The sequence below is a fragment of the Lycium ferocissimum genome, chromosome 2, assembly GCF_029784015.1.
Source record: "Lycium ferocissimum isolate CSIRO_LF1 chromosome 2, AGI_CSIRO_Lferr_CH_V1, whole genome shotgun sequence".
NCBI lineage: Eukaryota > Viridiplantae > Streptophyta > Magnoliopsida > Solanales > Solanaceae > Lycium > Lycium ferocissimum.
The window spans coordinates 43,376,258-43,391,061 of record NC_081343.1 but is presented as its reverse complement, the minus strand read 5'-3'; the positions used below and the strand labels follow the sequence as shown (position 1 = coordinate 43,391,061).

The 14,804-nt window shown below is 31.6% G+C and overlaps 1 pseudogene; it reads right to left on the bottom strand.

Annotated features, from left to right (window-relative positions):
• Positions 1 to 3,285: 3,285 nt before the first annotated feature.
• On the bottom strand, positions 3,286 to 9,535 carry LOC132048085 (apyrase-like; annotated as a pseudogene).
• Between the last annotated feature and the right edge of the window lie 5,269 nt (positions 9,536 to 14,804).

Genomic DNA, 14,804 nt, shown 5'->3' with positions numbered 1-14,804 from the left:
GAAGTTGTGTTTGGACATGCATTACACTTGAAAAAATGTTGAAGTTTTGTGGGGGATCTTTTTTTTAATTTGACTGTTTTCTTTTAAGTTTGGAGTGAAAAAATGACACAATATAACCAAACAACTTTTTTTGAAAAAAAAAAAAAAAAAACCTTGAAAAAACAACATTTTTTTTTATGTCCAAATAGGGTAGAATAGGTCCAATATTCTAGAGGGAACTTGCTTCTTTTTGTTTTCTTGCAAAATGATCATATTCGGGAAATTTCACCAGCTCTTTATCTAGCAAAAAAATCCAATTATAAGAAACTAGCTCTATAAACCACCTTAAGACAAAAGAGAAGTAGGTAAATGGGGGAAAATAACTTTTTTAGCAAAGAGTTTACAATAGTGTACTTTTTTGTACACCATCAAGTCAATGTAACCTCTAATGACAAGTAATGTTTATAGTAAATCTAGTTAGGTAAGCTAGTAAATATAATAAATCATGTTTTATAATCATTTAAAATATACTACTAATGTAGAGATTCTTTAAATAACTATCAATATATATACATTAAAATATCCCTATACAAAATAATAGCTACCAAAAACAGATTGCAACTAATCAACGTTATTCATCATGGTGATATTCATAGCTGGAATTTAATTTAGATTGCTTCGAATCAAGTTGGCATACCTTGACTCTGACTTCCTCCTTCTTGCTTTATCTATATCAAGAATCAAAGAAGTAATTATGGATGTAGATGAATTTGGAGTTATTATTATTTTTCTTGATTAAATGTTAATTTGAATCAAGCATTAATTGGCTTAAACTGTGGAATTAAGAATCAAGAGCTAATATAACATAGATTAAAAAATCGTGAGGCCTCGGGTTCAAATCTCAGATGATACAGAAAATATCAAGTGATAACTTTAATTTCCGTCTGCCTAAGCCCTAATACTGGAGAGATTTATTCGATACATATGTTGGTGAAAGATAGCAAGTATTTGGCAGAATAATCGATGCATGCGCAAACTGACTCGGACTTGATTATCATAAGAAACCGTAATAATGTGAAAAATAATGTTAAGTATTACTCTAATTTATAAGTTGAACAAAGACTTTACTCATTATTTAGAGTTGAGTATTGGTGTTCTACCTCTTGTTCTATCCCATAAATTCCTCTGTTGTCTCTGTTGTACTAGAGATAAACTTATGCTCCCTTCGTTCACTTTTACTTGTTCACTTTGAATTTTTCACGCTGTTTAAGAAATAATAAATGAAGTGCATAATTTACCAATGTTAATTGGTGTATATTTTTATTAGATTTGAAAAATGATTTGAAGTGAGTAATTAATACTATGGGTAAAACAGGAAAAAAATAAATTGTCTTATCTTGATATGATAAAAGTGACAAGTAAAAATGAAAATTTATTTTTAGAATACTGGACAAGTAAAAGTGAATAGAGGGAGTAAATTCTAATGACTTAGCTTGTTTAGGTGACGAAGCTTCTTGGTATATGTAATAATCAGTTGACTCATGAATAAATATTATCCTGTTAAACATGAGGTGATCATAAGTATTATTTAACGTAAATGTGTGATGTAGAGGGACTTGTATGTTGTATCTATCACATACCTAGTTTTTATACCTAGTTTTTATGTATGATGTATTGGTTTTCTAACTTATTATTAACGTAAATATTTTCTTAATAATAGTTAGAACAAAGATCAGATTGAAGGCACAACAGACATAGAATTGGACCAAGTACAATTTTGAGTCCATTGGTTTCGAATAAAATAGAATGAGGCTTTTTGTGAAGCAACTTCTTGGGCCAAGTTTATGCCCGACAAAAAAAACTTTTTTTTTGGCGCGGATTGTCCGTCATTTGGGGTGGTATTTAATTTTTGTCCTTCAAATTGGTGGTCTTTAAGTTTTGCCCTTCGCCTAATGCCTCGAGGTTGTGGATTCGAACCTCAGCTTAATTAAAAATAAAAAATAAAAAATCGCAAGCCAGAATTCTGCAAATTCTACCCATGTGCAAATTCTACCTTTAAGGCCCAAATTCTACCCATGTGCAAATTCTATCTTTAAAGCCCAAATTTGCAGCAAAATTCTGCCTGAAGGGCAAAAGTTAAAGACCACCATTTTGAGGGACAAAAATTAAAGACCACCCCCAGCGAAGGACAATCCTGCAAATTGGCCCATAAAAAAATGAGTAAACTTAAATATCCTCCTACCCAACCGCTTAAAATAAAAATAATCGGCGGATGTATAATTAATGTATAGTGTGTGTATAATCGTGTATAATTAATGTATAATTTATATATAACGACTAGGAAAAATACACATTGTATCTGGTCGTCTATTTGAGTAGAGATAAGTTAACCTAAATAGTCGTTTACCCAATCGTTAAACTAAAAATAGTAGTTGGATGTATAATTCATATATAATCAGTATATATCTATGTAAGCCGATTAGAAAAAATAAACAGTGAATCTAACCATTTATTTAATTAGTACAAAGATTCTCATAAATCTGTAACAAATGGACTTCTTAACCCTCTCGCTATGAAAATTTAGCATGGATAGTTTTTCGAAAGGCGATTTTGAGTTTTACGTGTCTATTAATATTTCACAATCAAGACACAAAAATCCAAAAGAATTAATAACCAGGAGTCATGCAAGGCGAAAATCATATATATGTGAATTCTATAATAAATAAAGAAAGATTAGTCAAGCTTCTGGAAAGTCAAAAGTATTTTATTTAAAAAAAAAAAAAAAAAAAAAAAAAGTAGTGCTTATATTAGAGAGTTGAGGTGATTCGGCCTAGCTTTTTGGAACAAAATAAGTATTTTTGAGTAGTAGTACAATCTGTTTTTCATAAGCTAAAAAATAGTATTTGCCCAAAAACACCTTCGAAAACTTGATCAAGCATGAATTACTACTCCGGTATTGACGAATGTGCTTTAGAAATAGATTAGTCAAACACAAACTACAACTCTCTAATTGTACATTTTTTTAAAATACTTCTCATAAATTTAAAAGCACTTCTCAAAATTTTAGAAGTTTGGCCAAAAGAGACTACACTCTCACCATGCACCCCACAAAAAAGAATGGACATATTGTAAAAAATGAGTTTATTCCTTGAACCGCCACTCAAAGAAATTACCTACTAAAGTCATTTATATGTGCCATGACATAATGAAGAAATAAGAAAGAAAAACTAGCAAAAAAAGGCCATTTAATTTCTAACTAAATGAGGAGAATCAATAGAAACAGCTGCTCCTAGTACGTGAACCATATAGGTGAAAGTAGTCTTATTAGTTGAAGCATTCTCCCAGGCTGACATACATGGCATAATTAATTAATTTGAACACATGAGAACAATAAAGCAATTGAAATTCCTTAAAATTACCAGGAAAATTAAAGAAAAAGAAACATTAATAACATATCCCAACATATGTAATTGTTCTCATGTTGAGGAAGAGACAGCATCAATAGCAGAGCCCAATGGCCATGCAGCTTCAACAACGTGATTTTTGTAATTAACTTGATGCACCACTGTGATCTTTCTGTAAGGATCAATGCCTGTTCATTAACAAAAAAAAGGACAGAAAAACGAAATTAATGTCTGATATTAAAATCATATATTTCAGCTAGAAATAGAAGTAGAATAATATTGGTTAAACAAAGAAATAAGGACTTACCAAATCCATCTACAAGCAATGTGTATTCATACATTAAATCCATACAGATAAAGGGTATGTCTTTATCTACAATGTTAGGGAATACTGATTTCATATTGTCCTTCTTAGTCTTGCAAGCAAGCTTTGCTGCTTTGTAGTATTGTATTGGCTGAGATATACCAGAGGGCTCTTTCGGATCTACTACCTACCTATACAAATGAAACATATCAAAGTCAAAAAAATTCATAGATATATCACTACCAGAAACAGAGGTTTTCCACCGATATTTAGTGGGAAATTTGTGTTATAAAACATGATCTTCCCATATCATTCCCATCGAACAAGCTCACTAGGAAAATCACATGGCCGGAAAAAGTTTCTCATTGAGAATTTGAAACTTCATAATTTTCCATGTAAAAACACTAATATTTAGGTTTTTTCCCACCGGCATTCAGTGGGAATAGCAACCGCACATTTTTCAGTGGGAAAATAGTAATTTTTTAATAGCGTATAGGGCTATAGGTAACGAACCAAAATAATAATACCTACAACTTATCAATTTATATTAAACTTTAGAAATCACAAAACATATAGTGAATGAGTGAGAGCTTCAACTTGGAGCGAGGCTGCTTAAATTAGTTATTCAACTAAATTCTATGCTGACAAATTAGCAACAATGATAATATTATTTCCCTTTTTGTACTTAATGAATTACCTCAGAAGCAAAATCATAGAAAAATGAAGAGATATGGAGATTATTGGTTCCAGCCCCACTACCACCATTCCAAACCCCAGCAAATGAACAATTGTTGTGGTTGCATGGTGCATCAAGCTGCAGCAATTTTCTAATTACTGCTTTGCAGGTCCTAACACTTGGACCATGTGTTTGTGCTGCAGCTCTATAAGCTACTCCATTATATGTGTAGTACCCTTCAAGTTAAAAATAAAAAATAAAAAAATTAAATATTAAGAAAGACACTTACAAATGTAGTGCAACGATACAGTATTTAAAAAAAATCAATTTGGGTAGAAGACAAAATTTATAAGTATTTAATTTTGTTAAGGGATAATAATCAATTTGGGTAGAAGACAAAATTTAATTTATAAGTATTTAATTTCTGTCCCTCAATTATCGGAAAGCTCTGGTTTTAAAATCTCTGTGATATTTGATAAAGCGTGTTTAATATTCAATTAATTGAAACGTGTGCTTATACTCCTTTATTTTTTAAATATGCTATAATATTTGGACTATTTTTAATTAGAGCTATATTATTGTCAAATATGTAGTAATTGTACAAGTTTAATATAACACATGAGTAATTAAGTGGTAGAACAATGGGTAACCATGATAAATTTGTGAGTATACACAAGCAAAAGATAAAATATGCACGTTTCAATTAATTGAAGGACAAATATGCTTAGTGAAATATCACATGGACAAAATTCAAAATTTGTAAATATCTGGGGACCAAATATGCTTTTAACCCTTTGTTAATACCGTTTAATTATTTGTTCAAGGAAAAGTACCATCGTGCCCTTCGACGATGCATGGACTGGTCGAATTTTTAGAAGCCTTCAAAATCTCTGCTCGAGCCGCTAATAGTCCATAATTTAGGAAACTGTAACGAAGAGAAAATAAATTTGTTGACTATGCTCTGAGGAAAAAAAAAAAAAAAAAAAAAACCTATTAATTGGAAAGCAATGTATTATAAAACATAAATTATAACAAATGAAACCTGTGAACATAGAGGTAATAATTTGTTCCAAGAAGTGATTTTTGTTGGACATAAGGCTCTCCATTAGGTAACTTAGGAGCATTTAAAGCACTTTGTTTTGAGACGGCATATGCAATTTGGACTGATCCACCTCCAAGATCAATTGTAGCAATGGTGCCAGAGAATTTTTTGCCCAAATTTCCGTACAAATAGTTCAAAGCAACCTGCATTTTCATTAGGAGAAAACAAGTTATTTTAATTTTTACAGTTGGTGAAATATTTGTATGACATTTGAACAGCTCTCTTCCTCCGAATTATAACACCCTCCATGATTTCTTTTTAATTTACATTTCTGTGTGAAGAGAACGAGAGTTTTTTTTTTATCTGTTTTACGGGTAGGCTATAACGTTTTTGGTGGATTAATTTCAAGTATGACCACTAAATTTGATTTAACGCCATAATACTAGAATTATTTAATTATTTTCTATCACAAAGAACTTATAATGATGGACTCACCCAAAAATAAGAAGCTTCTTGAGTTCCTTCAAGAACCGAGACCCATTCAGCTTGTAACGCAGAGTAGTTTCATTCTTCAGCAAATCTCTCACCTTAATTAACCAAGGAATGATAAGAAAAACAATAATTAAACTAGTTAATTTGTACTATGTAGTATTATCAAATACTCCGTATAAGAACTATTAGTACTATTCGCTAAATAACCCTTTCTTTGTATTATCAAATAAAGATCAATTTTCAGATTAATGAAGATAAAGTAAGGACAAAAAATGTACTGCTTGCAGAATCTTTTCGGATGAATCACCCTTTAACAGCCTCAGCCCTGCAGTTGCCTGTATTTATTAAGATTAACCCAAATATAATGTTAATTTGACTGAAAACAGTGATAAATAATGGAGTGGTAGTAGTACTAATTTTTTCCACGACATTTTTAAGATTGGCATAATAGTTAACTGACCCCAATTTTGACTGGGGTTTGAGACTGTAAATTTTTAGGAACAACAGCTTCAGCTTTGTCAAGAAGGGGCTTTAGAGAATTTGCAGCAGCCTTTGGATCATCTGCATATGAACTCAGACCTGGTTTTATCTGCAAAGGCAAAAATAGAAAATTAAGAGAAACTAAAAAAGATTAAAAAAAGAGAAAAGGTTTTAATTCTCCTTAGAAATTGAGTTTAATTTGTATAAGAATCACACAACCTCTTTCTTTTATTTTTCAAGAAAGAAGATACTATAACCAGATCTAGATGTTTTATCCTCACTTATAATTAGATCCTTCGTACTAATTAATCTAAAATGCTACGTTTTGGTGAAATCTTTTAATCTTTTAAATTTTGATGAATTGTGTGAACCACCTAATTAACCAAAAAATTTAAATAATTAGATATGGAATATTTTTATGCATTTATTTAATTATTATAGTTGGTATGATGTAGACCATTTTTGGTTCTTACAAACACTGGAAAAGTTGATGTGCAGCATTGAGACTTTGAAGCAAAAAAGCTAATGGCATGTCAAAATTCATGAACCACATCATCTTAAACTATTGAAAGAGAATATTTTATTTTAGCTCTCCCCTTTACATTTTCTGGAATAAATGTAGAAAAAAGTTACATTGAAGAGTTCACGCTCTATGCATTGCTAGTATATATAACAATTTTTACAATAACTGGTTGAGTCAGCGCATGCTGGTGGTGAAACTAGTAGGAGGGAAGTGATTCAATTGAATTCCCTTAGTTCAAAAAATATGTTTTGTAAATAGGTAAAAATAAAGTATTTTCAGCTATATATAAATCGGAAAACGGTCAAATATACCCCCGTACTAACAGAAAAGGATTAAATATACCCTTCGTTATATTTTGGGTCCAAATATACCCTTTCCGTTATACTTTGAGTCTAAATATACCCCTCTGTTATACTTTGGATCCAAATATATCCTTTCTCCGTTAAAATTGTTCAAGTGGACATGAGATCTGACGTGGCACTGACAACTCGGTGAGGTGGACACCACATGACATGCCATCGCACCGCCCAACTCATTTACCCCACTCTTCCTCTTCTTTTTCCACTATTACCATCTCCTCCCCCTCTACAACTTTTCCCACCATTAGCACCACCACACCACCATTAGCACCGCCACACTTGCTGATAACCATAAATGTAAGGGACTAGATCACCTCCCCCAATACCAAAATCTTCACTTAATTAGAGGGGCCATGTCCATTATTTCATGTGATAAACATAATCATTGCTGCAACAAATTAAAAGTGGCTGATTTTAATTGATGAGATCTAAGTGGGGGCTACCACACCTATAATTCTTTTTTCAAATTTCTAATCCTGCTAGCTCTGTCAGTGACTTCTAAAGGACAAGTAATTGTAAAATCCAGCTAGATATATGTACGTTTCACTGTTTTGCCTTCGTATTAGGCTGTCATAAATAATATTAGATCGATATCGAAGTAAAACTTTTTTTTTTAAAATGTCATGTAAATCTAGATATGACATTAATTTATTAGGAAAAGAGGACTCTTGTTTTCCTACTGATAAAGGCAGAAGATTGTGTGTTATATGTCCATTACTATGTCATACACAGTACTGGTTATGAGAATTCAAACATATTATTATCTTGGTTGTTGGATAAAGGAGATAGTGGTGTGGTGGTGCTAATGGTGGGAAAGGCTATAGAGGGGGAGGAGATGGTAGTGGTGAAAGAAGAAGGGGAAAAGAGGGGTAAATGCGTTGGACGGTGAGGTGGCATGCCATGTGGTGTCCACCTCACCGAGTTGTCAGTGCCACATCAGATCTCATGTCCACCTTGAACAATTTTAACGGAGGAAGGGTATATTTGGATCCAAACTATAACAGAGGGGCATAAGTGGACTCAAAGTATAACGGGAAGGGTATATTTGGACCCAAAGTATAACTAAGGGTATATTTAACCCTTTTCTAATAGTACAGGGGTATATTTGACCCATTTCCGTATATAAATTGTTGAATCCTTTTGACATAAGGAAAAGTTCTAGTGTAGTAATAAATTAGGGATTCAAAAATTGCTTTAACTCACAAGTTCATATCACAACCAGTGGCGGAGTCACATGCATCCAAGGGGTGTCAACCGACACTCCTTCGCTGAAAAATTACACTATGTAAATACGTAAAAAAAAAAAATTATGTATATATACTATGTGTTGAACCCCCTTAATTTCGTCGTATATTTACTTTTTTATATATTTTGACACCCCTTAGTGAAAATCCTAGTTCCGCCGCTGATCACAACAATAATATTCTAATATTTTCTTGAATCCAATTACATAAATTCCGACGCCGTCACTAACTCATGTACAACCAAAATTAAGTCGTCATATAATGAGTCTCATATGTTAACCTGAAAAATAGAGTGCTAATAATCTACTATAACCCACTAAATTGCAGTAAAAATTCTTTAGTCACCTTTAAGCTTTTGTTGTACTGTAAAATTGTAAGATAAGAGTTAAAAAAACCTAGTCCATGGATATTAAGTCTAGATTTGTATTACCGCCAAGAAGAGCTCAAGATCATTGCCGATGTTTATACGGTCCATTTTCGTGTTAAAACGGAAAGCATGAACTCTGCTACCAGTGCTTCCAGCGTCAAATATGACTGCATATTTCTCTGAATAACTATCATCATATTCATGCCTCGAAAATGAGCCCAATGGCAACCCCACAAGTGTCAAGAAGATGCAGATTAACAAGTTAATATTGTGCCTGTTACTTATCTTCTGGAATTTCTCTCCCGTTTGCATTTAAAGCTCTCTGCAGCAAAAGAGATTGAAGGAAGTTATACTTAAATTATTCATTAAACAGCAAACTTGCAAAAGCAATTAATGATGACTTAACAAAAAGAATAAAACGAGTAATGCATGAGGACACTACTAGCTAGCACGAGAAGAAGGTACAGAGAGAAATGGTAACTTTACCTGCTTTGGTTCTAAAGCTATCAACTGCTTAAGGCTAGTATGCAGGTTTATCTTTTATACAAGAGGTATTGATTTTGCTTTTTCATCTTTCCACACATTTTTTTTTTTTTTTTGTAGGGTACCCTTGCATTATTGAAGATGACAAATTGTCACATTATTCACCTGCGCTTAATTTATTTGAAAATTTAAACGAGGAGCCTTCAAACGGACCCATAAAGGCCATCTTTGGTCCATGAATAAAGGCTGAGTTCTCTTATCTAAACTGGCCAAAAGCCACACAAAATGTTATTTTCAGTGCGTGAAAGAAGCCAAAATTATTTCCTTACAGTACCTTTCTTTTCTCTTCACATGTTTTAGTTTTTGGCAAAGTAGGGTCCTTATTCCCTTGGCCAAATTAGGTTTAGCTATTGTAGCTCAAATATATTGGCAGCATATAGCCAAATTACCTAAAACCACGGTTTAAAAACACTTAATTAGATGAGTTACATCGTCGATTAATCTCAACACTCAATACGGAATTAGATCCACGCATCAACATGCCACATAAATCCACAATTGAAAACCTAATTTTGAGTTCCAAATTTCGTCAATAATAGTGGGTTATAAACCTTGTTCCCCAAAATTGATTTTAGGTAGCAGCTATTGAGTGGACCCTGGAATTTCGTCACCATTTTATCACCAGTACAGGACACCCATTAAGCATCACGTGTATATATCATGTACAAGACATATACAATATACACGGATATAAGCGAAACGAAGTTTTTTATGGATATGTACAAAATATACATGAGACATATACACAGATATACTATAGCATTCTTGAAAAGTTTGTAAAGATTTATTATTTTAACCCGCGCTAACAATATTGAACACATCATTTTGTGTGCCAAAAATAGCTACAGACCAATACGAAACATACAAATGTAAAGTGAAGTGTAAAACAATGTTTAAGAGTAAGTCGCATGGGGAAAATATCACAAAAAGGAAAGAACAATAACTTCAAAAAATGAAAGTGTCATGTCAGTCGCGTCAAGTCTTGCCGGAAAATTATACGATGTATGTAGGTTAAAAATTATCTAAAATGAATATATTTTATAATTTGAACACCCTTGACCAAATTAAGAGGCCCAGCCCGGCATCAAAGGGTGTTCAAAGGATCTTAAAAGTTGCATCGTCGGTTCTTCAGTATTTTACCTTGTAGGTTTGCATCTCCTTGAGCAATAACTAATAAACAATGTAACAAAGTAACTAATAAAATCTTATTTTTCTAAACAAACCATATCAAACTTCGTTAACATTTCTTCTTAATTAAAACAGGGATAAAATCTAGAAGTGATATTATAAATATATTTCAAGAGATAAAACCTCTTTAACTTTTCATTTAAAATTGTAAGATTTTTTGGTTAAGTTCTTACTTCAGTTTTGATTTATTACAGTATCTTTATGATTTGTTAAATATGGCGTAGTCTGAAAATTTCTTGTGCACCCACTCAATTTTCACTACACGTATTCATCGATCTTTTTTTTATATACTTCCTCAAAGATTGAATCCCTTGTTGAAATTTCTGGCTGCGCCACTGAATTCTCCCCCAAGGTGGCCAAGAAGTTGTTTGATGGAAACTGTATTTCTTATGCTGAATTGGCCTGTGAATTCACTGTCCTCTAGACAATAGCAAGTATAGGATCAATTATACAGACATTTGTGCCTATTGGATTTATTTTCTATTCAAAACTTAGCTTTTCTATTAGCTTTGGACACCACTTTGCTGAAGAATTGTACAGTATAGCCAATCTTGTGATACTCAGAAATAGATCTTACTCGTGTATTATTTGATGATGATGACAATTGTAGACAAAAGGGGCTGTTCCACTTGTTTAGACAGACACTGATAAACTTGATTTTCACATTTTAATTCTTGACAAATTACTTCACTAAATATGATATTACCAAATCAGTTGATACATATTTGATAAGGTTGAATAATAGGTAGCCCGAAGTCAATTTTCATTTAGACTTCTAAACTAAGTCTTTTATGTAGTTAATAATAGAGTATATTATCTGGTACCTACTTTGACACTTTCTCAAACTCGACAAGTCGTATTTGTTCGTTTTGTTAACACTAACTAGCAACTAATTGTTGTTATTGTTTTTTTTTTGGCTAAAATTGCTAAACTAATTTATTGGTCAAAGTCAAATGTTCTAAATTCTTTATTAAATATGCGTCACTTTCGGGTATATATGTTGGTATAATTCTGCCTTTTACGATTTCAATGGTTTGGGTTTCACCAATAAAAATGATGCTATGTCATTACAGTTGAGTTTTTCAATTGTAAATCTAAAACGGTTGACTTCATCTTATGTTAGAAAAAACTTCTACTAATTTTAAAATTTTGAATTCATCAAGTTATTGAAATTATGAAGTTCAATGAGATGTTTTATCTATCAAATTAACTTTGCGACCATTAATTTTTATGTTTTCTTCCACTAGCGCTATTATAAGTGATCGTATTAACTATTAATTAATACTCCCTTTTACTTTGTATTCAACTATCCATACTATAAAACTAGTATACTTGTCCGCGCTTCGCGCGGTCAAAAAATCTCATTAATTTATGAAATAATTTGTTAATAATAACCAAAATTTAAAATATTTTACTGACTAATTGATTTACAAAATAGATTATATTTCAAGTTTCAACTAATTTTATTCTTAACAGTTATCGTTATACTTTTCTCAACGAAAAATACAGTAGTAGATTTTTTTTCCCGTAGTAGGAGATTAGATATACCATCAAAAAGAAAAATAGATCCCTTAAATTAAGACCTTCTAATTATTATCTACATTATTTTTGTGTTGGAATAACAGGATTTTTCTACTTAAAGTATTTACATATATTCCACGAGTTAATTTACTTTAAAGTATTTCTTTATACCAAAGAAATGACAACTTTTTACTACATATATAAGTACAAAAACCATACATAGCAAAAATAAAGAAATACATGATCTTTTCTGTTGTTAAGTAAAATAAAGGTATATGCATAAACGGGGGCGGATCTACACACAAGTGAGGGTGTTCACCCGAACATTCTCGGCAAAAAATTATACTGTATATCTAAGATATTTTTGTATTTCTTATATACATATATAGCTTTGAAACACCCTTGACACAAAAGTAAGGGTTGGTTCAGTGGTTTTCAAACCCCCTCAATGAAATTTCTAGATCCGCCACTGTGCATAAATCTCTACACTTAGCTTAAAGCATTTCTTTCTACCAAAGAGGTGTCAGTTTATAAATATAGTTATGTAAACGAAATAATACTAATATGCTAATAAATAATTAAGCATAAATGTCATAGATTTAAATTAGAAAAATAAAAGTAAAGATAAAAGGGAAATAAGAACATCAAGCGTTTGTTAATTAGTCTCGAACATCTCCGTAAGCGCATCAACCTGAAACAAAAGCAAAGAAGATGAAATTTTTAAGAATTATAATCTCGTAAGAAATTCTTCTTCTTTTTTCTCTCCAAAGAATGAAATAAAATTGCTCCATGTTTCTTGTCTTTTGCAGAAGGATGGGATAAAGAGTAGATGTTTAGTCAAAAGTGTATTAAATCAGAATGAAGTATATGATCTTGTCTATCTCTTGTCTAGAATTTGCTTTGTCAAATTTATAGTAGTACCCAACGCACTGGAATGATCTAGCAGTCGGGAACTGGAAGAGGCCTAAGAGCGCCTACTACTACCCCACACTACACTTGACTTTGCATATTAGTGTCTGGCAGAGCTAAAACAAATGAAGAACAAAAACACATCGTTGTGGTTCCCAGCACAAAGAACAAAGGTATAAGAATAACATAATATATTTACAGGAAAGGTTACTTTATCAGTATTGACATCGAAATTGAGTTCTTAAATTTTGTTTTTTTTCTCAACTGCTCTAAACACACTCAAAAAGCAAGTTATGTCTACTGAAAACCACTCTGCAGGTTCATCTAGCAAATATGTAATATGTAATTAGTAAAAGACAAATGAAATTAGGTGAAAAGGAAGACAATAAACCAAAATACATAGGTAGAATAAAAATAATTTGAAGATTAGTCAATTATATTGCAGATGACATACCATAATGTAGTTATCATCTTGACATCCATTGTAATATGTATACCATGTACTACCACACCAGGGCACTAAAAACAACAGGAAAAGACATCAACTATTAGAAAATTATTTATTCTTACCTGATATAAATAACATAAAAGTTTTGGGATAATTAAAGGTTAAGCTTGGATTATATAAAGACTCTATTCTACAACCTAAAAGGCACGTATGGAACTTTTTATGACGCATTATTTTGATTAAATTGTTGCAGCTTTAATGACCCTTTTAATTACTAATTCAATTGTTGTAACCATCCGGCCATTTCATCAGTTGAATTGTAGCAACGTTACAATCATTATGTTGGACATGAAAAGTATATATGGACATTATGCAAATATTATTAAGAGTGAAATTGAAGAGGTGTAAGTTATAAGTAGTTACTCCTTGTAATAACATTAAATACACAAAGAATAAAATACTTAAAATATTAGATATTGTCATTTTATAATTAGAAGAAGGCCAAAAAAAGGAGAAAAAAGATAAATAAGAATGGTGGCCATAGAGAGGTGCCACATCACCTTATCTATGCCTAGCTTTATATTATATATAGATGTAATGACGATGTACTTAATATTCAATATCTAAAGATTTAAATTTTAAACAAATTAACAAGACTCTGATTGGATTCCTAAGATTTGGTAAGTACCTGATTCTATTTAAGTGAATAGTCACAAACAAATTGCTATGGGGAGTAGAAATTGTCTTGAAATTACTCTACATATAACTTAATTAATTAACGTGCATATTCTCAAGATCAATATCTTAACTCAATTAGTTTTTCTTTGTTTACCCATTAGATCTGGTCTTTAGATCTGGTCTTTTTTTTCTTTTTTCTTTTTTTTCTGCTTTTGATAATACTTCGTTAGGGTCGTACTATTTAGTTAGTCGTTTTCCAAATATTCATACGCGGTTGTAACTTGTAACTTGTAAGCATGCATCATCAATTGACCAGGAAAAAAAAAAAAAGCAATATTCCTATTTGACTCTCAAAATTTGGAACTTTTCAAGATGACCAATTTGTGCTAGTTATCAACGATTAATTTAAAAACTAACTGAAAGTCTAGAATGTTAATTTCATGATACAACTAGACTGTTGGGCCAACTTAATATTTTAGTAACATTCTTTGGACTTATTTGTGCTGTTTCATTTGTTTAGACAGACACTAATCTTTGGATTAAAACAAATTTTGTCGAGAATTATTCCTCAGTGATGAATCTCCATAGTTGTATGCATGCACTATTTTTGGAAAGGTTTAATAATTTTATACATCTATAGCTAAGTT